General features: G+C 43.0%; 1 long non-coding RNA gene across 1 annotated transcript; it reads right to left on the reverse strand.

Moving 5' to 3' along the window:
* Positions 1–9200: 9200 nt before the first annotated feature.
* Positions 9201–23107, reverse strand: LOC132649047 (uncharacterized). The gene is made up of 5 exons (XR_009587469.1): positions 22924–23107; positions 18454–18554; positions 16790–16886; positions 11105–11304; positions 9201–9433 (listed from the first exon to the last, which is right to left on the reverse strand). It is a non-coding gene; the product is annotated as an uncharacterized LOC132649047 (long non-coding RNA).
* Between the last annotated feature and the right edge of the window lie 578 nt (positions 23108–23685).

Genomic DNA, 23685 nt, shown 5'->3' on the forward strand with positions numbered 1-23685 from the left:
GGAGGCCTGGTGAAGATCAAATACTGATTGTGTCACAGAAGCCAGAGGTGTTGAGCCAGACCACTGACTCGCTGAAGTGAACACTTGCAGGTGAAGATGTGTGGACAGAGGGAGGTACTGTGGGGCACAGTGCGACACACTACAGCTTCCAGGATGAGATGTTTTCTATGCTTTGTTTTTTTGTTTGGGGAAGGGGAGAGAGGTTGCAAGGGTGAGAGGTGAATATGAAGGGACGGGAAAATGAGCAGGTCTAGGGCGCATGATGTGAAACTCATGAAGAATCAATAAAAAGTTAAAAGAAAGAAAGGAAGGAAGGAAGGAAGGAAGGAAGAGAAGGAAAGAAAGAAAGAAAGAAAGAAAGAAAGAAAGAAAGAAAGAAAGAAAGAAAGAAAGAAAGAGATGCAGGTTGCTACATAGAGTTCTGGGGCTTGAATAGCTTGGGCTTTCAGCCATACCACATTGCCCTGAGCACAGTGGAATTGTTTCTTGATGATTTTCATGTGCATTTACCAACTAGTGCTAGTCTGATGGGTAGAAAGGGATGGGAAGAGAGCAAGGATTCTTTCTTCCAGTGACTTAGAAGCTCACATGCTAGCACTCTGAAAGAATGAAGGCCACTTTTTAATAGCCCAGCTACCCACTCCCCTCAACCCCCGGCATGCGTATCAAGCTCATCTGTCTGTTGTTTTCGTGCAGTGCTCTTCTCCTTGTCGCTCAGGCTGCATGTCTTTCTGCAGCCCGGGACATTCCTCCCCTCGGCTGTGATCTTGAGACTCCTACTCGAAGCTGCTTTGATATGACATTTGACAGGTCTCTTCTGCACTCCAGTCATCTGAGCCCCGGGATCAACTGCTTTGGCATGCTACCTCCACAAAGATGGTCCCACTTATTGAAAAACAAGGACTAACAAAGCACCCGATAGCCCCGGCCTGTCTGGGCATCAAAGCGCTCTGCACAGAGTCACACTGGATTCTTTATGCATTGGTTTCTCCCTTTCATCTGCGTCTCTGTCGCTCCCCCATTTCTGTCCTCCCGTCCTTTTGCAATTACAGGGATCGTATGGCGGGCAGATAGCAGGCCAGATGCACACCTTACTTTGAAGCTTACTCTTTGAAAATACCTAAACATGGACTGTCCACATCTCTCTGCTTTATTTCAAGTTGCATTGAGTTTGCTTCTTAATGCTTTTTTTTTGTGCTAATCCCCAAAGAAGAATTGATTCACTGGCAAAAAAATTGAAAAATACAAAGGATTAGTATGTGCGTGTGTGTATGTGAACTACAGCAAAGATATACCTTGTATTGCTCCTTGAGTAGGTGGACCTTTGTCCTTTGAGGTCATATAAGGCATAATAAAAATGTCCCATTTAGCACCGTGCCTCCATATGTGTAATAATATATATATATATAATAGTATAATATATGTATGGTAGAATAATTTAAGTATTAATTGACTTATTTTTCCTCAAATTCCCTTTTACTCTTGTCATTTTTCTTCCACATGGGCCAAGAGATAGGAGACCTCTACACTTCAAGATAAGCTGTTGTGGATTCAGATGACAAAAGATGCAAAGTATTTGTTTTTTGTTTTTTGTTGTTTTTTTTTTTTTTTTAATCCCAAAGGTAGCATCCAAGCAAGAAATGAGTTGGGGGGTGGGGGGAATAGGCTATCAATTCATTTTCCATATACCTTTTACTTCTCCTATCAGATTAAAAAAATGTGACAATAGTTGTATCAGAAAATATAATCTGAAGGCATGCAGCATCCTGATGTTATGTGCCTTTGTGGTACTATCTGCTTGCTCCCCACGAATGTGACAAAGTGTCTTCATCGCTCACTCACTAGTCACACACAGCACAGGTTTCCACCTTCACTCATAAACACGGATGGACATCTGCTCCCAAGGTCCCCCGTCCTGTGGTTCCTGGTGCTCCGTGGAGCATGGAGGACCAGAAGATAATCTGTGCAGATGAGCAGTTAAAGCCACAAGTACTACATATGTAACGGTTACCACAGGCAAACAAGGGAACACTATTAACGGCCAAGCAAGGGCAGCAGGCATCCCACACCAGCTGCTAGGGCAAGCATGGGTGCTCCAGAGCGTGGGTGTGCGTTGAGGACGCTTAGATCCGCCCTTGACGCTTAGATCCGCCCTTGCCGACTCTCAAGCGCACAGAGCTGTATTGTAAACTACAGCGGCCATCCTATGTGTTAGTTTCCAGAACTTTTCATCTCGGCATTGAGGTTCTAACGTTTCCATTTCTTCAGCGTGACCCTCTGCCCTCCCCCGCCCTCCCCCGCTACTGATTCCCTCCATCTACCCTCTGCTTATGGAGTTTGACTTTTGTGGATTCCACATTTGAATGAGGACATAAAAGCATTTATCATTCTGTGTGTCCCTTATTTCTCTTCACATAATGCCCCAGAGGTTCACCCACGTTTTTTTTTTTTTTTGCAAATGACAGGACCTTCTCCTTAGGATAGTACAATAGTATTTATTTACACATGTAAGCCGATTTGAAAAACTATCCTGATGATCTTTAAGCCATTTCTGAGATAGGTTATTGTGGGGGATGCAGAGATAAATGCAGAGCCACGGGCATCTTTTAGGGTAGTTAGCGTCTTTACTCTGGATATGTGTGTGGGAGTAGAGTGGATAGCTAGATCCTCTGGAGATTCTGGTTTTAGTATTTGAGAGCCCTCCATAATGGCTTTGCCAGCCACCTTCCCACCAAGCACACAGAGGTTCTCCCATCCCTCAGCAACCCATCAGCACTGAAACTTCTTATCTTTTGGACAATGGCTGTCCTAACAGATGCAAGGCGGGCATCACTGGGGAACCTGTAGCACCCTCCCCCGCCCCCAAATAAAACATACCTGGATATTTTCACACCTTCGAGCTGACAGATGAATATGATATTGAATGTAGTCTGGGTGATGACTGAAGTCTGGCTTCCATCTTGGGTTAAAGCATGTTTTTTGTTTTTGTTTTTGTTTTTGCATTGGTCATCTAGACCCAATCCTATAGGCACCATCCTTGTTTCCCACCCTCAGGAGCTATTGCTGTGCCGGAGGCCGCACAGACACAACGATGTCATCAAATTACAACAGTTTGCTCTTGCAAGGCTGGTACCAGCCCACTGAGGTGCAGGTTATCAACCGTGCAGCCCCCGCTCGAATCTTCCCTTTTCCAACCACGGAGCCGAAGGCAGGACAAAAGGGAGATACACGATCAAGCTGCAAGCCCATCCTACGATGCTCTCAGTGAACAATGCAGCTCTCACCTCAACAGAAGTAAGAGTTTGTTTATCCTGGAGCCAAACATGAGTGGCCATGGCCCAGGAACATGGATCTATGTTACTCCAAATGAGATAGTCAAACATAGAAACAATTTCAGGGAACTTTTAGAGTTACAGAACAGTCATAAATCAAGGCTTTTATTTTTTTTTTTCAAATCTGTGTGTAGAAACATGCCCTTCAGCTTTGAGGCTGGTGGAAGAGCTGGCAGTCTGCATTTCCAAGGTTTCACCTGATAGCCACAGGATGTTAGTTCAGTCCCGGAAGTGGGTAATGAATGGTTATAAAGGGGCCTAAAGATAGCTCAAGATAACTTTGGCTCTGGATCTGTAACATTCCAACTCTCCTAAATCACAAAGTTCTAATCAATCAGGCTTATAGAATCTTTAGCTGGGGCATTCCCCTCCCCCCAAGGAACCTGAGTCAACAAAACACTGTGTAGCCTTTTTGCTCCCTGTCCACTTGGTGAAACACTCCTTGTTGCCAAGGAGACTGGGAATATAGTCCTTAGAATTCCAGAAATGCTACAATTGCAACATTGAAACTAACAATTGACTAAGGTTTGGAGCTTCTTTCACAAGGAGCCACTGAGCCCAGTGCCACTGAAATTATGTTTTCCTCTTTTCAGGGTGGTGCCTTATGTTAATTGAAAAATTATTGTATTTACTTTTTTTTTCCATTTTGAAATTCAAGATCCGGGTTCATGGGGAGGTTTTCACTTTTCGTACCATTATCATGTCCCATGGGCATTGCAAAACGTGCTCACTTCCTCCTATGTGAGAAAATCCATGCCTGGTAATGTGAACTGATTGAGAAAGCGAGGCCATGTCTCCACTTTTCTCTGTATCCTATGGCTCATTTTCCGATATCCTCTTCCCTCTCTCAAGGCCAAGGTCAGAGCAATCAACCCTGTTGCGCAAAGAGCCATTAGCAACTTTTTCTGCCTCACATTTTTTTTTGCTTTTTAATTCTTCTCGGTGCCAAAATTACTGTTAGCTTTTGTGCTCTGCAAAACAGGCAGCTGTCACGGATTTGGTACATATGTCATGGTTTGCTGTCCCCTGTGGTAGACAGTGAGGCATTGTTGTGGGTCCGTATGTTTTTTTCTGAACGGTAAGGAAGGAGGTGTTCTAGCAGATGGTGGATATCAGGGAACCCCAAGGAGCCTCGTGTTCCATCTGAGCGATGCCAGCGGCTCTGTGACTCTGATGCAGGTGTGCCTGCGTTCCACCCTGAGTCTGGGAGACAAAAAATATGCTAATTTACCAAATTATTATTAGCATAGGATCAAAGCTGAAGCATGCTCCGCAGACATGTCAGGGTATTTTTAAAAATGTTATACACATCTGTTCACTTAAGTGCCTCTATTGAAGAACGGCGATGACACTGTAACAGCTAAGAAAATTTGTAACTTAGAAAGGACCTGTGGGTCTCACTGTCTTTCCCTGCTCATTACAGCATTCCCTACCTAAGTACCTACTGGACACCTGTCAATGTACCAAGAAGTGTACTGTCCATTCTGTCCAGCAGGGGGAGCCCACGGACTAGAGGCGGTAACAGCCACAAAGATACCTACCTCTAAAGCGCGGGAGGTGTGATAAACTACAATAAAACAAAGTTTAAAAAACAACAACAACCAAAAAAGCTAAAAATTGGATGCTGTTTAAAGGGACGTTGGTGGTAAAATCTCCAAAATGAATGGAGATTACGAGAGAAGGAGCATTTAGAGAGTCAGTGTCACAGGTGCCCAGGGCCCAGCAGGCTAGAGGACAGCAAGCCTACGGAGACCAGGAAATACGAGGCCTTCCTTCAGTAGAAGGGCTTTGGATTTTAGTTTGAATGAGGTGAAGCTTCCGGAAGGTTCTGGGCAAAGGAGGATTGGGATCCGGATTAGATTTTAGGGACCCATTTCCAGTTGCCTTGCAGAGAACACAGCGAGGCAAAGACGGAGTCAGAGACAGTGGGAGGCTGTAATCCTGCAAGCGACAGTTGTCAGTGGTAGGACAGGGTGGAGAGAGGGAAAGTCCCCGTTTGCACCTGGCTCTACGTGCCAAGAGTAAGTCTGCCTTTAATTGTATGCGTTTTCTGATCCTGGCGGAATTCAGTGCCATCTAATTGTCTATTTGAGGGTAGACGCTGTTAGCCAAGGCCGCTTACAATGGAAAACTCGGGCTAATTAAACTAGGATTTATTGTATGGCCTACTTTTATATCTTGAAATCTAGACAGGGCCTTGTTATTATCACTAATAAAGAGCCCTGGCTATAAATTAGGTGACTTCACGAGACAGCACTTCCTTTAATATTGAAGAGTTGACGGGATCTATTTAGAGCTGAGTTATGTAGCACACTAATCTCTCAGCGACGCTTTCCAATGCTCCGCTGATGTCACTGGATCGACTCGTTGCAAAAGGAATATACACAAACAAACTCAACTGGACGCCCAAACCTGCAAAGCCTCAGCTGTTCCTCCAAGATCTAAGCTCGAGGGGGCGCCTCCGTCAGTTGCTGGGAGTGAGAGCTGAGTGATGGATCGAAGCTCTTAAGATTAATTCTTTCGGAGTAAGTTCGGGGCCGCCAAACAGCCTCCACATAGGACGCTTGCCAGCCTCTTAATGAAAAAATAGGGGCCTCTGCCCCCGATTTCTCTGCCACTTTTTTGAGATTCATGTTAATACTTAGTTTGGATTTTTTTCTTCTCCTTGCCAGCTTTTTCTAAATTTGCTTGCTAGCTGAATTTTTTTATATTTTTTAGCTTCTTTTAGATATAAAGAGATGTTTTTATATCAGAAAAAAATGGGTCTTCTTGCTAAGACTAATCTTATATTTCCTCATAGTTATAACTTACAAAGAAAATCATGTAGATTTAAATTACATGATAGTATAATTAATTCTCACACACACATAGACCCATGCAGTTACTATCCAGGTAGAGAAAGGACATATTTATAGACTCCCGACTGATTCTGCTCCTTATTGATCAACCTTGGGAATCAAATTGACCTCTCTCTACACGGTTTTCTCACTTTTAAACTTCACACAAAAGGATCCGTGTCATGCATATTACCTGGTATCATGCCTCTGTACTTGACATTGTGTGTGTAAAATATACGCATGTGGTCACGGGAGCAAAGGTTTGCTTTTCACGGGTATGCAGTCTTCGCTGTAGAGCATCACTGCCGCTCATTTATCCTCCAGCGGCCTTCAGGGGCTCTGGCTTTGGGCTGCAGGGAAAGTTGCCATGAACTTGCTCATACATGTGCTTGGTGCTCGAAAGTATTTGTGGTTGAAGATCTGTGTGTGCTGACTTTACGTGGGTCTCCCTCTCTGCCTCTCTCTGTCTCTCTGCCTGCACCGCCCATTGTGCGTGTGTGTGTGTGTGTGTGTGTGTGTGTGTGTGTGTGTGTGTGTGTGTATCCAAGAGGGCTTTCTATTATTGGACAAGAAATAATCCGTGTCAGAAAGACAACAACATGTGTGACTGATTTGATAGAATTGAATTAAATGAAATTGTTTGGTTATTTCGCTCTTTGCTAAAAGCAGTGAAGAGTCACAAGGGCAGATCATCTCACATCTACCAGGACGGACACAGCCAAGAAAAGCAAGCAAGCGCGAGAAAGTAGTGTGGGCAGAGGTTTGAACAAGTGGGCACTTGCCGTTTGTGGAAGTATGAAGTGTGCAGATGCTATAAGACACGGTTTAAAGTTTCCCAAAACTTTAAAAGTAGAATTATCACGTGAGCCACACTCCACTTCTAGATATTTATGCAAACTAACTGAAAATGGAATTTCTGAGATATTTGCACACTCGCATCTCAGTGTTAAAATAGTCATAGGTTGACACAGCCTCAATGTTCACCAGGAGTCGAATAAAGGAAGCATGGCGTGTAGATACTGTGAACCACTCCTCAGCCTTTAAAAGAGGAAATCCTACCGCACGCAACAAAGTGAACTGTGAGAGTGCTCTGCTCACCCAGTCACAGGAAGACCCACATCGTGTGGTCCGACAACCTACGAGTTAAAGAGACCACACTAGCAGCACTGGCTACTCTTCCAGAGGACTCAGGTTCAATCCCCAACACTGACACAACAGCTCACAACCACCTGTAACTCCAGTTTCACAGATTCCTGATTCCCTCTCTGGCTTCTGTGGGCACTGTATGATTCCTCAGATTCCTAGAAAGAAGAACAGTGATGGGGGTTGGGGAGGGGGTGAGGGGGCAGAAGCAAAACCTCTGTGTAATGGTGTCAAGATTTTAGATTTGAAAGAGTGAAAGAGTTGTAGAGATAGTTTCTATAGAAACAAACTCTCTACAACATGTTCAAAGTGGTTAAGAAAGAGATAAAAACAGAAAAGGACGCTTTTCAGAGTTGAAAACTCTTTTAAAATTAAAGTATATTAAATAATTTCCTCCTTTCCCTTTCTTCCCTCTCACCCCTCCTATGTCCTTCCCTCACTCCCCCTGCCAAATCCATGGCCTCTTTTTCTTTGGTTATGACTCTCTCTCTCTCTCTCTCTCTCTCTCTCTCTCTCTCTCTCTCAGCCTGCTGAGCCCTTTAGTGCTGCTTGTATGTATATGACGTCAGGGCTGACCACTTGGGGCTGGCTCACCAGCTAGGGCACTGAGCTCCCCCTTCTCAGCTGTTGCTGTAGTTCTTTGTCTAAAGGTAGGGGCCCAGTGAGGCTCCCCCTTTCTACGTTAGCATGTCTGTTGGTGATGTTATTTTTAACAACCAAAGAGGAAGAACAACACCCCATAATTTCAGCTGACAAATAGTCCTCTCTAGCTTTTTGGCAATCTGGTCTTAAATGAGACCCAGATGATATCTGCCAGATTCATGCATTTCAGAAGCTGGGGTTGGGGGTGTGGAACACTAGGTGGGGAGGGGGTACGAGTGTGCTACTCCATGGATGTGGCCTGAAGTTGAATAAACTCAGACAATTATTTGTTCTAGCATTGGAGAGCCTCATAGCAGAAAGAATGTTTAAGTACCAAACAGCTATTTCCTAGCCCTCTCTAACTGCATAAAGCTATTTCTGTCCTTCAGGTCTTTGTATGAAACAAAGTCCTTGGAGTTGTACCGACTCTTAACCTTGGAGAAGCATATCAGTGGGTGACCGAGCAGCTTCTGGCTCGTCGATAGATGTGATCGAGAGCAAAGCCTACTGGCAGCAGCTGAGCTGGAGCTAAGGCAGACCCTTAGCTCCACAGAGGATCAACTGCCCACAGTTCCTGGCCAGGGCATGGGAGCCTTAGGAGCAAAGCCGAGGCTTTAGACAGACATCATACCTTCCCCAAAATGGTCATGAATTGAGGTAAGCCGGAGAGCATGGTAGGCATGTGACCTGTTGATGAATGGCAGGCTTTCCAGCCAAGAATATTATTGGATGGTTCTTGTCCTGAATTCGGCTTCCTAACTTGACCTTACTTGAAAATAGAATGGGTTATTTAGAAGCTGAGACAGGATTTATTGCCACGGAATTTGTGAATTCGCTTTTACCTCTATTGGGACCTGAGCCTTTGGGTTGGTCTCAGGCAGATTCTGACCTTGAGTCACAGGCTGCCTGACTTGCCCTTGACACAGGACTCAGTATCTAACTTCAGGATACAGGGGTGGAGAGCTGCCTCCACCCCTGCTTCCTAAATAGACCCAGATAATGACATTGTAATGATGAAAATAAGAATAATTGTTTTTATCAGCCCTATGTTTTCCACTAAAGCATATAATATGAATTGCAATACTATACATTTTCCATGGGTCTGAATATACTTATTTATGTTTCAAGGAAAGAGGGTGAAAAAATATTCCCAGATTTTAATTTTTTTTCTGGTGTTTTCTTTTTCTTTTTTTCCCCACCTTACCTCACTACCCCTCCCCCCTCCCACCCCACTACTTCCCTCTTTATATCAGTTGAGCTGGCTGGAAGAGCAGTTATGAGTTTGGAGCTTGGAGAAGACAGTCCTCTTCATTCTTAGCTGCTGTGGAACTCAGGGATATTTCCCAACTCTCAGTGTATCCATTTCCTTCCATTTCAGATAAAGGTGATGACATCAGTGAGATGCTTAGAGTTTCCATAATGATCACATGAAATAGATGATAGACGGTAAATGGCACTTATAGTTATTATGCTGGGTTCCTACGGATAAGCAACACGAAGAACACCAAAATAGGGTAAAAAAGAAAAAAAAAAAAAAAAGGAAAGAACTCAAATTACTGCAAAACTGTTGGAAGAGATTCTAAAACTTTTGAGAATCCAAAAAAAGTGCATAATTATATCCAGTGCAGCATGAAGATTGTTGTAACGAACAAACCAAGACGAGTTCACACTCTCATGTGACCTGCTAGTGTAAGCCGAGTAAACCCTTTCCTTCCCTGAGCTGCTTTTGTTTGGGGAAATTTTCTAACCATGAACTCTATACTGTGTTTATATTGAGAAGACTGGTTAAAGAAATGACATTTTTTTAAATGATATGATCAGAAAATAAAAAGAACAGCCAGGCCCAGTGGTACACGCCTATAATCCTAGCACTCAGGGAGGCAGAGGCAGGTGGATCGCTGTGAGTCTGAGGCCAGCCTTGTCTACAAAGTGACTTCCAAGACAATCAAGGCTACACAGAGAAACCCTGTCTCAAAAAGACAAACAACAACAAAAGAAAGAGAGAGAGGGAAGGAAGGAAGGAAGGAAGGAAGGAAGGAAGGAAGGAAGGAAGGGAGGAAGGAAGGAAATAAAAAGAGCTTTAGCACTCCAGCTTGGAGGAGAGGGGCGCATGTGCTCTCACCCCTAGCTGAGGAGCTTTGACAGGAGGTAGCTTCTCAGTGAAGGACAGTCACTCTTCCTTAATGGTGTGACCCATGATAGGTCAACCAAGTTCCAGTGAGTGGTCTCAAACTCATGAGTATAGGAGCAACACAAATTGGATAGCGTTGGGTAACTCATACAGACATACCACACACACAAGGACACAAAGTTGGAAAGGAGTGAGGGTTGGGGAGTGGATCTAGAAGAAGGGACTATAATCAAAATATATAATATACACGTATGAAATTCTGAAAGCCCTTAATAATATTGTATTTCTTTAAAAATGAGCTGCAATCCTTTTCCAGGTGAACAGACTACATCTGGTGACAGAGCTAGGTCAGAACCATTAGGTTTTCTGATTGGAGCCCATGGGGGAGGGGGCGGTCATTCTACTTGAGACCAGGCTTTTGAAATGTGACACCATAAAAAAAAATGCCCAGCGATCTTTCATGCTGGAGGCAGAACAACTTTGCATTCACGTCAGGGATCATTTTTCCCAGGTGGAATTCAAAGCATCTGAACACAGATATCATTATCCCTGGCTCACAAACGGAAGAATCTGAACAAACACAGGCTCTAGACTGGCTGGCTTAGTCAACCATTAGGCCCACGCAGGCTGGAATGTTAACCTGTGGCAGGTGCCTGCCTGCTTCCGGAACGCCTTTCAGCTTGCTTTCTATTGCCTGTTGGTACATTCCTTTGTCATCGGCTCCTTGCTGAACGTCAAACCCACAGAAGACAATGCTTGTGTCTTTCCCCTTTTTAATGCATAGATAAACATTTAACAGCACCTGTTTAAGTGTGCTTCTGTTTTTGTTCTAAAACACTTTGACCAGAATCAACTTAGGGAAGGAAAGGTTTTTGGGGGGTTACACTTCCAGGCCATACTTTGTCCTGGAGGGAAATCAGAGCAGGAACTTAAGCAGGAACTGATGCAGAAAGCACAGAGGAATGCTGTTTGCTGGCTCAAGCTCAGCTTGATTTCTTATAGGGCCCATACACACCTACCTGGAGACAGTGACACACACAGCGAGCTGGACCATCCATCATCAAGCGCCAGTCAGGACTGTCTCTCACAGACATGGCCACAAGCCAGTGTGATCTGGGCAGTTCCTCAGCTGAGGCTCCCTCCAGGTTGTGTCAAGTTGAGCATGAGAATGAATCTCAGCATAATATCCAGCAGATATCTGACTCTCAATGAACATTTCCTAAGTGAGCAAACAAACAAACAAACAAACAAAATGAGCACTCCAAGATGTTCCCATTCAGGCCTGTGGATTGGCTTCTGATTCTGAGAGCTGTACTGTGCTTTTGGCCAGTTCCAAGCTCTGCAGCCTCAGGTAAAAGCAACCTGCCCTTGGTTCACCTCTCAGATTCTAGGATGCTACCTGCTTTTGATCAGTTGTGTTGATCCACTTAAGACTTACAGCAAGGAGAGCACAAGGAGGTACCCTGTAGAAAACTGAATGCATCATATTTGGGAAAAGTAAAAGAGAATCCTTTGAGCTTCTGGCATTGGTGAGCACTCTCTTGGTGATTCACTGGTGAAGTCAGACAGACAGCCTCTCTAGAAGAAAGAATCAATCCACACAGGAATACAGTATTCCAAACAGAGTCTACTTCAGGGGACTCACCCAACACCATTACCCAAATTGACAGCCTCCAGGAAGGTATATGTGATCTCTCAAATATGTCACACTCAAAAGTACCAATATGTATAGCCTTCTTCATCACTTCCGCCACAAGAGCAAAAGGATATTGGGCTTTGGTGTTGTTTTCTTAAGCAATAGAGCTTCATTCCCCATGGCGAGGCTTTCTTCCAGTCCCTACCCTGTATGTGTGCAGAGAAAACCCTCCACAAGCCTTCATTGTACAGAGATGTTCTGTGTCCCAAAGGTCTACAGAATGTTAAGGGATTCCCAGGGGGAACAGGGAGTTTACAACCAGTTAGCCAGGAGTTCCTATTTTCATTCCCAAGACCTATCTCTTAGAATATTTCATACCATTTTAGGGGCCATTAGAAAGACATGATGAATGTGCACCTCTGTTCTGGCATGCACACAAAAGCAATGGCCAAGTTACAGGGTGTCTTTAGTTGTGGCAATGTCAGCAAATACACCATTCACAAGAGCAGCCCTGTCGGGTGGACGTTCTCACCAAATGAGTAACATTGTCATAGCCTACTAACTACATCTTAAAAGGGCTGATTAAGAGCTTGGAGCCAGCCATCCGCTAGCTGGAGAAAAACCACACTGAGCGTTCACAGGAGACTGAGGGGTGGTATGCTGCTTCAAAAGAAGACAGAAACAACCCAAACAGCTTTAGTGGCGCCAAGTACATCCATGTTGTGGGGATATCTGCTTCAGCCTTCTTTTCTCCCATCCTTGTCTAACAGTCAACAAACAGGTGTGGGCATGCCTATAAGCTCAGCCCCTGAGACACTAAGGTAACACAGCCTCAGAAAGACACACATGGTATAAACTCACTTATAAGCAGATTTTAGTCATATAGTACAGGATAGACATACTACAAGCTCCAGGAAGATAAGTCTGATGGGCATCTTAGGCTTCATGTGGGCCCACTAGTTAGGGAAGTGGGGGATACTTCTGACACAGACTATGTTGCCTGCTTTTTGATCACTTCCCCTGGATGGGATGTCCCTACAAGGCCACAGGTGACTAGATGAGCTGGGTGTCTGGGTGGGGGGAAGGAGGGTGAGACTGGGAAGAAAGGAGGGAGGGGTCGATGACCAAGATGAATAAATTAATTTAAAAAAAAGAAACTTAAAAAAAAAGCATTTGAGGCCAGGCTAGGATGGATAGTAAGGCCCTATATCAAAGCAACAATAAAACCACTGTAATACGGGATCTAGTACATCTTCATTTGAGTTGAAGAGAGAGAAAAACAGCAACATAAGCCCCAATCGAACCATGCCTTCTAATGGCCGGACTCTTGCTTGCTGCTACCCAGCCTGTGGATTCATTGAAACCCCCTCTTGTCAAACACTGAAAAATCAAAAGAACTTAGGACTTGTAGAAAAGAAGGGGCAATGAGCCTTCCCTTGCAGGCAATTCTAGCCCCAGAGATGACTGGGCTGCCCATGGACGGTTACCGCAGCAGTACCAACCGAAGTTCTTTGCTTTATGGTCTTGGAGGAGTGCCACAATACTTATGAGGAATATGGTATGGCAGAGAAGAAAGGGAGTAAGGATTTTGTGGCTTTGGTGAGGTCTATCTTGTTCTGTATTTATTTCTTTGTGAGCCATCTGCCTTATACTTGTTCCTACACTGGTAGGTATGACTCACCATCAGTTACTAATGCAGAGAGAGAGCAGCGCGACTGTAGCTACTGTCTCCTGGCTTCCACCACGGTGCCAAAGATTTAGATTATTCAGCAGCCAATAGGTCTCAAGACAGGAAGTCTCAAGAAATGTTTTGCAAATAGTTGTCGTCTGAGTCAGGAGCATTGTTCCTCTGGTGAACTCAGGGGTTGAAGGATTTAATTAAGGTGAATAGGTGAGGCCAGACAAACTGTTTTTCCCCCTTGGGGACCCATGTACTCTGCTTACACAGAAATGTGTATGCAATGACTTTCTTCCAAAAAATTCAGAACACTTTAAAAATTCCCATTAATTGTATTCTCACCACAATGTTATCATTTGGGGAACGGAGTATGTGAATGTGCTTTTAGGACAGTGACACATGGCCTCACAACTTTGGATAGCCACCCTTAGATGTTAAAAAAAAAATGCTAAAAGTGGCCAGGCAGTGGTGGTGTACACCTTCAATCCCAGCACTCAAGAGGCAGAAGCAGGCCCATCTCCGTGAGTTCGAGGCCAGCTTGGTCTACAGAGTGAGTTCTAGGGCAGGCAGGAGCACAAAGACAAACCCTGGCTCAAAACAAACAAACAAACAAACACACAAACAAAACCTCCAAATTTCATGCTTAAAAAGGAGGCTATTTAGAGACACTTAAAACTTAATCAGTATACAAAGCTTTCCTTGTAGATTCTAGTTTGCATTCTGTTGCTCTGGTAAACACCAGGAACAAGTTGGGAAGGAAAGGGTTTATTTGGCTGGTCACAGTACGTCACTGAAGGAAATCAGGGCAGGAACTCAAGCAGGCCCTGAGTCAAGGCAAGAAAGGAACGGTGCTTGCTGGCTTGTGCGCTGTGGCTTGCCCCACCTCCTTTCTTCCAGAGCCTAGGCCCACCTGCTCAGGCCCACCTACCAATGGGTGACACCACCCTCAGCGGGCTGAGCCATCCCATGTCCATCAAGAAACTGTCCCCCTCTCAACAACTAATCTGATGGAGGCAATTTGGAGACTCCCTCTTCCTAGATATGTCTTGGCTTGTGTCAGGTTGACCAAAATGAACAAGCTCACCACAGGGGCTGTGTGACCACGAATAGAGATATTTGTAATGGACATAACTCCACTATGAATTGCAGCCTTTAACTTTGGCAAGCAACGTTAACTAGTAAGTTTCTTTGGTGACAGAAATGTGTCCTGAACAATGTAATGTAAGTAGCAAATTAACTTAATTTGACATAATGAAATTTAAAACTCCGTTTCTTGGTCACATAAGCCATGTTCCAAATGCCCAAGATCCACTTGTGTAGTGGCCACTTAGCTCTTCAGCCCAACTCGATGGGATCTTCTCTGATTAATGTCTTTGAGTGGAATCTTGTCTTGTTTAATGTAATAGATTTGATTCTCTGCTCTGTTTTTGTATACTTTTGGTCAGTACAGTTTTTTTAGGTTTTCTAACTCACAAGTATGTAGGGATGTGTGCACATACAAATATCTTTTACAAAGCACAGCACTGAATTGTGCTTTTATACTAAATTAGTTAATCTTATCTATATTTAATGGTATAAGTTGGTTTGACTTCATTTCTTTCATTTTAAATAAACAAATACTAGCAATATTCTCTCTTGTTAGAAAATGTCTAGACATTTTCTGTTTGGCACAGAATAAAATTAGCTCCCATCTTCTCTCATCTCCATGTTCCAATTTTTATCGAAACTATTAGCTTTCATAGTGTTTATCTTTGCACCTTACGCCCCTGTAATTCAATTTGTCAGTATACAGTGATCACCTCAGACTCCCTCTTGTGACTCATGATGCAATTTATGCTCTTATTTTATTTGTATTCTTATAATAATATATTACTTTATATATTAATAATAAAGAAACAACAAGATATTATTCTTATTTATTCCATTCTTTCTCCGTTTTCTTTCTCCAACATTTTACTTGTATTTATTTACTTTTTTCATTTACTTACTTTACATCCAGATGGCAGCTCCCCCTCCCTCCTCTCCTCCCAATCACTCCTTCTCACCGCCCACCCAAACCTCCAGTCCTCTCTCTCTCCTCAGAAAAGGGGAAGACTCCCATGGACATCAGCCCGTCTTCCTCCGGCATTTTAATATGGAAATTTCTAAACCTATAGCTAAGTTGAGAGATTTTTTTTTTTTCAGGGAACATCTATGTTTTTATAAGTGCGATGTTGTCCTTAACATGGTACCAGGTTTGTCATGTCAACATATATCCATCTCTTCTTACCTCTCTCCATTTGTCAATTTGTCTCATTTTCCTGGTTTCTGTACTTATTCCAGGTTGTAAATATTTAAAGATTCTGAGCTAACATACACAAGTAAGAGAGAATATGTTGTGTTTGTCTTTCTGGGTCTGGGTTAGCTCACTGAATATAGAATTTTTATATATTCCATAATAAATTACTGTCTTTGGCACACTGAATTTTAAATTTTAAAATACACATCATTAACTAGAATTCAAAATTTGTTTAAAAGAAATTGCTGGGAGTTTGTGTTTCATACCTGAAGCCCCAGGAGCCAGAGGCAGGAGGGTTTGGAGTTCAAGGTCAGCTTTGACTACATCTTGAGTTTGAGGTCAGCCTGGATTACTGAGCTACTGTCTTAAAACAAAACCCAAGCAAAAAATAAATAAATAAATAAATAAATAACTTTTTGTTTTGTTTTGTTTTTTGTTTTTTTTTCAAGACAGGATTTCTCTGTATTTCCTGGTTGTCCTATAATTTACTCTGTAGACCAGGCTGCCCTCAAACTCACAGAGATCCACCTGGCTCTGTCTCCCAAATGCTGGGATTAAAGGCATGTGCCGTTACTGCCCAGGCAATAAATAAGGGTTTTGTTTTTTTTAAACAAACAAACTTTGTATTGATGCTTTGTGAGTTTCACATCATGAACCACAATCCCACTGGTCTCCTCATCCCTCCATATTCTCCTTCTGCCCTTGCAACCTCCCCACCAAAAAAACAGGCAAACAAATAAGCAAACAAAATCATGGAAGCTGCAGTGCATCATTGTGTGTAACAAAGTATACCCTTTTGCTTTTTTGTTTGTTTGACTTTTTGTTTGTTTTTCGAGATAGAGCTTCTGTGTAGCCTTGGCTGTCCTGGACACACTTTGCAGACCAGGCTGGCCTTGAACTTACAGCAATAAGCCTACCTTTGCCTCCCTGAGTGCTTGGATTACAGGCGTGTGCTACCATGTCCTGCTTACACTTTGGATTTTTAACATAAGCTGCACAGCAAATAAAGCAGCCAGATCTTAAGTATATACTTACCCTTGCATATCATTGGTAACTCTTTTCTCCAAGTTGGTTTTAGTTGTCACCCATTCCTTCAGTCCTGCTTCACTCACCTCCTTATTATGAGAAGCTTGCTTTCTTATATGATTCTTGAGGAGGCTGTTTCTCAATGCCTTGTAGGTTCAACACTGCTTTCCTTAAGTTCACCATCTGGGGGACATTTGGGATTAATTAGGCACCCCAACTCATGCTCTCTTATCTCAGTATATTCAATATTATTATCATCATTGTTTATTATTTTCTCAGACTTCAATTAGACAGACACTGGCAACGACATCTATTTATTTCAGACCATTTCTGAAGTTGTACATATAATCTTTTTACCTGAATGTGATGCACTCAGAGTCATGCACAGATGTTTTGGTACTTAAAGATCAATAGAGATTTCTCAATTAGATTGGATTTCCGTGAGCTTTGATTTCACTGTACCTGCTAAGGCACATAGTAAATGTACGGTACATGGTAAATATATATAACAACAATAATTAATAATACCACTAGTCACCATTTTTATGTTGAGATAATTATCACCTGGCATCCTGGCCACTGGGAAGCAGAGGCACCTGCCTGGGCTGTACTGTGAGTTCAAATCCAGCCTGTGTGACTTAGTGAAATCATGTCTCATTTTTCTTTAACTGGGGATGAGGCTATAGCTCAGTGATTCTGGGCATAAAGACCTGATTCAGTCCCCAATACCTCTGATAAACTCATCCACAGTCACAGAATAAAACAGAAGGAAAAATACAAAATATATGGAGTGTTGCCTACAATATTTAGATACTAACAAATATGGAAATTCAACCACTTGTGTATGAAAGATGAGTCAATATAACATAGAATGGACACCTCATGACCACAGGGGCAGGACAGTGGAGTTTTCATTTAAACAAGGAAATGGAAAATGTTTCCATATAAAAGTCATAGATGCTTCCAAACCACAAAGAAACCTCAGCTGTATGTAAACTAGAAAATGAATGCACTCTATTATCCCTGTTGCTTCCTTAGCCACTGGACACCAGCCAAAGAGGTCACTAATGTTAATGACCTAATGTTTCAGACATTACACACATATATACACTATATTATAAATTTATAAATGAGGTACTTCATAAATACGCTTTTTCTTAGAAGAACAGGAAATGTAATTGTATCATTTTTTTTCACCCAGCACGATATATTGGACACGTTTCCAATCTGGTTTCCATAGACTTAGTTTTTTCTTGTGTATGAGCTTATAGTATAAAATATGGCACTAGTGAATGCAGCTCCATATACTAAATATAAACTGCTAGATGGATAATCAGGCTATTTCCAGATTCTTGATACTATAAACAGCAACACAGTAACCTTTTAGTGTATATATATTTTCCTTTTAGTACTATTTTTTATTATTTGAAAGTTTCATACATTTATATAAATGTATATTGATCATATATATCTATAACCTCCCTCTAACCCCCCCCCATAGTGTCCTCTATCCTGCTTTCCTTACAACTTCATGTCCTCTCATTTATTTATTTATTTATTTATTTGCTTTTGGGGGATTGGCTTCTTTTTGGTGTTGTTAATGCTCAAAGAAACTTCTTTGACCAAAGTCTTAGCACAAATGTGTAGGTATAAGAATAAATATTTAGAAGACAGCTTGACAGCATGACTATTTAACTAAATCATACCAGTGTGTTCCTCCTCAAGACCATCCCATTACGGAGATACTTACATATGCATGCTCAGCGCAGCGCAGCTCAGTTCACAGTGGGTGGGAAACACAATGAACCAAGATGTCCATCAACTCACGAATGGATAAGAAAAATATGGTACCTGTATACAATAGAATATTACTCAGAGGTAAAGCATTTTCTACTTTCATGTAAATAATAGTCAATTATTACTAATTTTCACGTAAATAGATTGAACTCCAATATATACATACATTGAGTAAGGCCATCCAGGTTCAGAAAGAGAAGTTTGTCTCTTACGTATGTTCTGTCTCATATGTGGGTTCTAGCCTTGAATCTTTGGTTTTATATGTTTAGCACAGTAGAAAGCCAGGAAGCTAGAAATAGACCACTAGACATGGCTGCATTAGGGAGAAGGGATGGTAAAGGACAGGAAAGGTGGAAGTAGAAGGTACAGACACTGGGGTTCAAGCATGAAGTGGAAACGAGATAGTGGAAGAGTTAACCCAAATGAAGGGTGCATCATCTTCCAACCCTAGTAAAAATTCAGTTAGAGGGGATAGTAGAATATAAGTGATTTGAAAGGATATGAGCAGATATCCAGGGTTAAAGGCTTGAGGGAGGATATGGAGAATGGTGAGAGGAGTATAGAGTTTGGGGTGGTACCCTGCACAGGTAGGCATTATGGCTTCCAGAAGGCATGGCTTATTAAATGAAAATCTCAGTGTTGGGCATGGAATCCCTCCCTATGACTTACTGTTTAGGGAAGCCCCGGAAGCATCCAAAGCAACAGAGGCTGTTGCTATTGCTTTTGGTTACCACTCATAGCTGAAAGGTAAGACCCTATTGCCGGAGATACAACAGATTTTTGGTGCAAGACATAGAGAAACCAACTTCAGACTGACAGAAAATTCTCTCCCTGCTAAGTAGCACACATGGTGCTAGAAGGTGCTATGCAGGATGTTGGGGGAGAAAAAAAAAACATCAATGATCGTATTCACTGCTTGCTGGACCCTGAATTTTACGATAGCCAAGATGTTCCTACTGGTTCAACAGTGGCATGACTGTGATGGGGTAACCAACCACTTTCTGATTGGTTGAGGCCTCCTCTACAGGAGGAATAGAATGCCTCATACTATGAGCCTGGTAAAAGCAACCTACTCTTGCTGTTTTGCTAAATGTACACTCTGAGAATTTATTATATATAATTATATACACTCAACACACATATACATACAAAATAAATAAATAAATATATATATATATAAAGTAAATCTTTGAGATGAAAAAGAATGACCATTTTTTGTACATAATGCTAGCTAAATTTATGAGCTATTATAAACCTCAGAACTTTACCCAGCTTGGGAGATGATCAATAGTATAAGGTACTGAACATTATAAATAATGTCAACAGAGGCTCAGTGGGTAAAGGTTTCTACTGCCAAGTCTGTTGACCTGAGTTCATCCCCTAGGACCCAAGGTTGTCTTTTGATCTCCACACATGTAGCTCGTATTTACTACTTTGTGGTTCTTCTTTCTCTCACCCTTTATTCCCTGCCCCCATTTCACCCCCTACACTAAATAGGAGAGAAAGAAGGATAGAGGGGAGGGAGGGACAGAGGAGGAAGGAGGAACATAGGTGGGAGAGAGAGAAGATGGGGGGAGGGAGGGAGGAAGGAGAGAGATATCCCTGAATCTAATTTCTTTCCCAACCATTCCTCCCCGTTTCTAGCCTAATACCTGCAAACATTTCTCCCAACTTCTCTTCCCCCAACATTCTGCTTAAACAGCCCCTTCTCCCACTTTCTCCCATACTAGCAGCTCTAAACTATAACAACTGTTCTAGCCCAGCTGTTCAGCTTGGCTTCTCCTGGCTCAGCTGTCTCCAAAGGATACCTTCTGCCCCAACTACCTTCTCTTCGCACTCTACTTAACCTTCCTTCCTCAGACTTTCCTGCCTTGTTTAGATCCTACACTGAAGGTCTTAGGATCAAGCAGTTCTAATGGCTAAGAATTCTTAAAGGGCCAAATGATGAGCAACTGGAGATCCTTTAAAGGGCCAGGCACACAGGATAAATTACACTACATTTTCTATCTAGTGTTAGGGGGTGAAACCAGGTGAATAAAGGATGGAAAAAAGAAGAACCCACAGAGTAGCAAAGACGAGCCATGCATATATGCTGTGGCATGCACACTTGTGTGTACACATGTCCACATATAAATAAATAAATATAAATAAGTGTAATTTAAAAATAAAAATGCCCATAGTTATTTTTGTTATGAAAGATACAGGACTGATAAGAAAATTCAAGGTATTAGCTGACTTTTTTGTTAAAATGTTTTTTTGAGACAAGGTCTGTTATGTAGCCTTGACTGCCCTGAAATTCAGTATGTAGACCAGGCTGGCCTCAAACTCACAGAGATCTGCCTGCCTCTGCCTCCCGAGTGAGTGCTGGGATTAAAGGCGTGTACTACCCCTACTGAGCTTGACTGATTATTGTACAACAAGCAATATGTATTGATTGCTTTTTTCATTACTATGGCCAAACACTTGAATAGAAGAAGCTTAAAGGAGAAAAAACTTTCGTAGGTTCACAGTTTGATGGATATTGTCCATCAAGACAGTGAAGACAATGGCAGGAGTAAGAGGCTCCTGATCATCTCTCAAGAGACCAGGTTGCTGAAGAGGGATTGGGCTATAACTTCTGGTATCTCCTCCAACCCCAGATCCACTTTCTCCAGCCAGGTCCCATCTCTTAAAAGTGCCAGGACCTCTCAAAATATCACCTCCATCTGGGAACCAAGTGTTCATACACAGCAGCTTGTGGGAGACACGTTTTGTCCAAACTCTCACACAAAAGAAACAAGATTCAATGAACATCCCTTATTATTTTCTAAAAGAGGGGTGAAAATGGGCACCCAATTAAATTATAATAAGTTTTTAAACTCCCAGGCTAGTCCCTGACACACAGTAGGTGCTCAATAAGCTATTACTGTTATTTCTGTTAATAGAATTTGTTCTCATTTATATGGGCCTTCTGTTAAGTTTTATGGTCACGTTTTCAATACCTGCTCTTCTAGTTCCCTCAAGTACAAGATCATTGGAATCTAGGCTCAAGTCTTTTTAGATAGCAGAGTGGGTGTGGTGGTACACACTATTAATCCCAGCACTGGGGAGACAGAGGCAACCAGATCTCTCTGTGGCCAGTCGGATCTAGATGCTACTTAGTATGAACCAGAGAAAGTAGAGTATTTAAAAAAGAGAGATAGAATTGTATGAAATAAGCTCCAGGCAGCTCAGAGTTACTAGTCAGGGTTAGAAGTGGAGGCCAAGAAGATCTGCCATAGGCCAAGGGTCAGTACCTAAGGGTGAGAGTTACCCACACAAGCTCAGTTGTCAGGAAGTGAAGGCAGGCCAAGAGTCAGGGAGCAGGTGGCTCCCAGCTAACAGGACACCCACGTGGGAGTCTGGCTCCACCACTGCAAAGGCTCCACTCCAGAGCTGAGGCAGGTGGAGCCAGATCTGAAGGTCTGGATATCCAGCCAGGGGCCTGGAGAAACAGAAATGCATCCCTGCGCCAGGGAGGCTTGGCTGCTAGCTAGTGCTGGGCTTTTCAATAGCTTGTATGGGTCAGAATTTAATGGCTTTAATGGGTCGGAAGCCATCTACAGAAAAGTGTAGAAACCTTCTATAGCAGAGCAATGGAAAAGGTATTGTCTTGGGGGTTCTATTGATGTGGCAGAGCACCACATCTACAAGTAACTTGGGGAGAAAAGGGTTTATTTCACCTCACAACTCTCGGGTCACGCTCTGTCACCCCACGAATCGTGGGCAGGAAGTCTGAGATAGAAAGTGAAGTCATGGTGAACACTGCTGACTGAATTGCTTTCTTATCTCTTGCTCTGTCTTCTTATAGCACCTCGATGCAGCAGCCCACAGCCTGCCTTTTCTTTAAAGACTTATTTATTAATGTATTTAAGTACCCTATCTGCATGTAAGCCTGCATGACAAAAGAGGGCATCAGATCGCATTATAGATGGCCGTGAGCCACCGTGTGGTTGCTGGGAATTGAACTCAGGACCTGTGGAAGAGCAGCCAAGACTCTTAAATGCTGATCTCTCCGGCCTCAACCTGCCTTCTTGTAGCACCCAGGTCTACCAGCCCAGGGTGGTACCACCCAGAGCGTGGCAGGCCCTCCACATCAATCATCAATCAAGAAAATGTCCCACAGGCTTATCCCACAGCCCAAGGGCATTCTCTCCACTGAGGTTCCTTGTTTTGAAGTGACTCCAGCTTATATCAAGTGGATATCAAACCAGCCAGCATAGCTACCCATGCATACGAGCAAACCTTGAATCTGCAGTCAGGTCTTAAGAAGTGGAATGATGTTCTATTCCTTATGTCTAAAGCCTGTAGCAGGCTATCTTAACTTGAGACAACTTGGCCAAAATTTAAGCAATCGTGGTAGCAGAGCCTCTATTGTTATGCTCAGGCTGTCTCAAATCCTCACCCCTGCTTCTTCCAAGAATAGATAGGGCTTGATGTTGGTGGGGGACAGTGCTGTGTACCGCAGTGAGGATGGCAGAGAGTCGATCACGGGAGTTACTTTAGAAGAAAGCATTGCTGATTCTTGGAGCCACACCTGATGATAGTAGCTGAGGAGGCCATTCCTTAGCATGCTTTCCTGGAGGAGTCAAACTCCGTGAGGAGGAAGGAAACAAAGTAGAAAGGGGTGCTAGATTAGAAATGTGACCAAAGCAGGTGGCAAGTGGAGCTGGTTGTTCAGTCTTGCAGGATATCTGCAGAGAGACGGCATAGAGTAATCACTTCTCCCTTCCTGAGTTATCTCTGGCCTCCTGTCCAGTTGAGCAACACTTGCTCCCTAGGCTTTTACACCTCCACACTTCCAGGTTGCACCATCTGGTCCCTGCATCAGCTGTGGGAGAGGCTAGAGTCAAGACAGCAGCTGAAGCATCTGCAGCATAAACCAGGGTCTTTAGGACAAGTCAGGAAGTGTGGGTGGGTAGCCCTTCCAACATCCTGGCCTAAAACTTGCAACCCTGGGATTTTGGCCAGTGGGCTCTGCAGCATCATTGAGCTCAAAACCCGCAGCTCCTCATGCACCAAGGGCGAGTGATACGTTCAAGTTAGATGCTGGTTTGCTCATGCCCTGCAGGTACGGTGAGTGAGGCCAGCATCCCACCTCCTTACCACTACAAGATAGCACAAGCCAGTGCTTAAAACTGCCTTAGCTAGAATGTAATTCACGTTA

Source organism: Meriones unguiculatus, chromosome 1 (assembly GCF_030254825.1).
Source record: "Meriones unguiculatus strain TT.TT164.6M chromosome 1, Bangor_MerUng_6.1, whole genome shotgun sequence".
NCBI lineage: Eukaryota > Metazoa > Chordata > Mammalia > Rodentia > Muridae > Meriones > Meriones unguiculatus.